This window comes from Pieris brassicae, chromosome 6, assembly GCF_905147105.1.
Source record: "Pieris brassicae chromosome 6, ilPieBrab1.1, whole genome shotgun sequence".
Lineage (NCBI taxonomy): Eukaryota > Metazoa > Arthropoda > Insecta > Lepidoptera > Pieridae > Pieris > Pieris brassicae.
In genome coordinates, this window is record NC_059670.1 from 15,390,956 (window position 1) to 15,395,380 (window position 4,425).

The 4,425-nt window shown below is 33.0% G+C and overlaps 1 non-coding gene across 1 annotated transcript; it reads left to right on the forward strand.

Moving 5' to 3' along the window:
• Positions 1–3,552: 3,552 nt before the first annotated feature.
• Positions 3,553–3,626, forward strand: Trnan-guu. The gene has a single exon. It is a non-coding gene; the product is annotated as a tRNA-Asn (tRNA).
• Positions 3,627–4,425: the final 799 nt, after the last annotated feature.

The following is a 4,425-nucleotide window of genomic DNA, read 5'->3' on the forward strand; positions in this document are numbered from 1 at the left end:
AAGTTCCGAATACCTTACTTCAAAACTGCTGGTACAAAATACGCACGCTTATATGAGTGTCGCCAGAGAGGACGTTCAAGTACTACGTAAACAGATTTACTGCAATTTATACCCGCCCCCCTCTCTTCCTCTTGTCATCAAAAGTAAGCAAAGCTCTCAAAAATAATAGTACCTAAACGTATTAATTTTTTGTAGGAATCCTCGAAAATGCAAGCATAGACAATGTGTGGGTAATATGTAGCAAACGAATTCGCCTTAGGGTCTTTCAAGATAAGAGCGTATCAATTCCGAACACACTTGCGAATCTTCTGGCTGTGTGATTGTCCATGGGCGGAACTTAACATCAGCTGAGCCTCTAGCTATACTATAATAAAATTTGAATAATCTACGTCTTTATATTGCATTAGAATTACCAAAATCATTCATGACGTTAACTATATCATTTTCGGTGAATTGAAACAGAGCCCATGTACGCCGGGGGTGGCACGTGACTCGCCTTAAATGGCAATAGCACTTGTTACTACACTTGCAACAACTTTGTTCCTCGCTTCACAGTTGCTTAACTATTATTTCATTCAATAGTCGTTATACTATAAATCACATAGGTTTTAGAAAGAATTATTATTGTAAACTTCATTATTGTATGTTTTAATCGGCAGCAAAATGTCACCAGGCCGAATATTGACAAGCCGTACGCAGAACATAATTTAGAATAATAGTGTGTGTGGAGCATCCTCTATTCTAACACTCTCAAACGATAGGACATTCTGCTATCTTACTACGAGATCAGGATTCAACTTCCATGCTTATCATATGAATTTTCACATCGCAGAGGCACATTTTTGAATCTGATCCGGAAGTGTACCCAAAAAGATGATGTTCAGTCGAACATGCCACTGGACCGATGACCGGACCGACTCTTACAGCAAAGGTTTAAATTTTAATTACGATAATATTATGCAGAAAAGTTGTAATAATTAGAAGAGCGGCGCTACCAGCTTCAGCGTACGACTTTAACACTCACTCGTACCGTGAAGGAAAATATCTTAAGGAAACCAGGCATGCCTAAAAAGTCGTTTAAGTCAGGTACAGAAGGTTGATCACCTAGTAGTCTATTAGTAAGAAACAATTGATGACGAAATAAATACGAAAATCCAAGGTTCAGACCTAAAAGGTTGTAGCGTCGTTGGTAGCGTTTTCTGTAATAAGAGTTCTACGTTCTCGTAACTTACGTATATACCCAGTTGTTTCGGGCGAACAGACTCTTTAATAAAAAATCACTTGATAGCTAAATATACAGAAATATATCCTTTACTCACAATTATTATTATTCACATATTCTATGTGTGTTGTGTTTTATCATATATATATTTCCTTAGATTTCTCCTTTTTTAAATATTATGGTATAAAATAAATCAAGTCTATATGCTAGTATTCTCAAGAAACTCCGCTGACCTAGATTCAATGATAAAACTCTAGTGTTTGTTAAAGCTTGACTTATAGTTCCAGAGCTCTACGCAAAAAGTGCTTGCTCGGCATCTTAAGACAGATTTATTAGTATACAAAAATAATTCTTATAAAACCTAGTTGAATATTAGATCCTTGTTAATTATTAATTATGTAATGGAAATGCATTAAATATGTTATTAACTGGAATAATGTAGATTTTTATAATAGTTAAAAATGGTTTCATTTATTCCAGATAACTTACTATAAACAAACTAGGCAACCCTATAATTACTAGACTTGACGAGACTATTGACAGAGTAAGATCTAGGCGGAAAAGTAGTGTTCACAAGGAACTATAAGCACAACCTGCATATTACCAAAACCTGCAGATAAATTGTTAAAAGTGATGTCTTGAATGAGTTTGTTGGCATCAACCTTTCAATTTCGACTAGACTACTTTGTTCCTTTGGTCCTGCTTAGTTCGATTGGATATTGTAGTGTATGTGTATAGTAATGAGCTTTAGTATTTAAAACACATTATACAATAAATTCGCTTTAAAATGGAATACAAATATACACAAAAATAATAATAAAAAACAGATGACAGTTGCCTGGTAAACGTAAATATTTAATTATAGATTTAAAAATGTCTTACAGACTTATTTGACCATAGAGACTCTTTAACTAAGAGGCTAGAAAATTACAGATAGACGTTACTCTGTAGAGAATAATTTAATTGTACTGAAACTATAGCAAACGATTCGTTCGTTCAATTGTTTTTGTTTAGCTTTTAATTAAAAACCACTTATTATTGACATTTGTCCGTACTACTCACCACTATATCTTGTTAAGTAGGGTAAAATCTGTAGTGTATTTAAAAAAAAAACACGGAAAATACGGTTTACTGTTACAAATAAGAAATAATAATCTATGGGTCCTTACACAAGACGTGATTACACTTATGCAACGATATTTGCGTACACATTCCTCAGAACTTTTGCCTCCGTAGGCACAACTGTTAATTTCGTATAGATTAAATTAATAATTAATTTATTTATATCACCGAACAGGTAAATCATTAAAAGTAGACAAATAAAATAGCATTCTTCCTGCTAATAGCAGCACGTTGTTGAACGTTGAATTGTGTCTTCCATACAACGTAGTCAGAGATTGTATAAAACAGAACATACACCATGCCATATATTTCACCATGCCTCCTGCTGATAGAAGGCAAATCTTTGTTTTCAATTTTTTTATCATTATTAATTACTTAAGATGTCATATGGAACATGGCGAACATGTGCAACTATTACCTCCTTACAACCATTGTGTAAAACAAAAAACTTGGCGATTAAAAAGAGTGGCGGAGAGTTTATTGCCAGGTCTTCTCGTCCGTTCTACGCCCTTGATTTTAGAACTGGCTGTAAATATAAAATTAGAAGCATTCGGAATTTAATATGTATTTCTTTATTGACGTTCATAAGTGTACATTCAACCTAAATGAATAAATGATTTTGACTTTCACTTTGACTTTATTATTTATTAACTGCCCCAACCTGCATTGGGGGTGACAATATTACCATTATTATGCATGTATATAAATAAGACTTTGTACAAATGTTCTGTGAATAAAAAAATATTTTTGAAGATTAATTGAGTATATTCGAATAGTGGAAGACTTTCACGGTCCGCTTAACACGTTTATATTTTTAAGCAGTAAAACAGAAGCATGATATCAATCAAAAGGATTTCGGTGAACTCTGCAAAGCATACAGGAACGGAATCGACTTGTCAAAAATTTACAGTATCGTAACTATTGATAATCTTACAAAGGTATTGTCATCTTTGACATTTGAAATGTCACGATGACGTAATTAGGGACAATTTTATTGTAATGTATAAGGGGTTGATTAGACACAATTATGAACTTTCATATGATAACAGTATTTTTAATATAACAGGGGGCAAACTGGGCAGGAGGTTCACCTGATGTTAAGTGATACCATTCATATTGCCAGAAGGCTCGTAAGTACGTTGCCGGTTAAGTCTTGGTACGCTATTTTCTTGAAAGACGTGTATTGATATTAATGATTGTGTAACATCGCCTCCGTGGCGCAATTGGCTAGCGCGTTCGGCTGTTAACCGAAAGGTTGGTGGTTCGATCCCACCCGGGGGCGAAGTATTTTATATTGGAGAATTCTCTATCTATACATTATTAAGTAATTTAGATAGTGATCGATTTGATATCAATCGATTTAGAGCTAATAAATATCGTCGGCATTATTCATAAATATCTACTGTGAATGTTTAAATGTTGTGATACGTTTATTTATTCGAGACTGCCATGGAAAAGAGTATTGGTTATTTTTATTTTTAGTGACAAGTTACACAAAAATGTCAAAAAATGCGGGCTACTGTTATTACTTAGGAGTATAAAAATAGTTTACTACCGAATGGCAGTCCTATCGATACCAGTAGTAAATTGATTGGAAGCGGTCTAGCAGATACGAAGGAATCCTACAAACGAATTAACACGAGAATTTTATAATGATAATAATCGCTTATTTTCCAAAATAGTGGTACAGTAGTTAGATCAATCAATCACAAATATCCGCACAATCAGCTATAAATAGGCATGCCAATGTCATATTATATATTATTACAATGTCTTACTAAGAACATAAAATAATGTCAAAATTAAATTATTTACGATCAAATCTATGGTCAAATATACTATAAAGATATTTTCATTTTCCCTTCTCATTTATTTTTTATATCTGTTATATGTGTGTTGTTACTTACAAAAAAAACGTTGTTATACAAAACGTTACGTCGTCATATTTTAAATTAACAAATATTATACAAGTTTAGGACTTATAAATTTTTATAATTCACTATAATTAAGCAGTCACTACATTGATGTCTCATTTATGATTTGCTTACCTTTTTATTATCTACATCCCAACACATAAATCA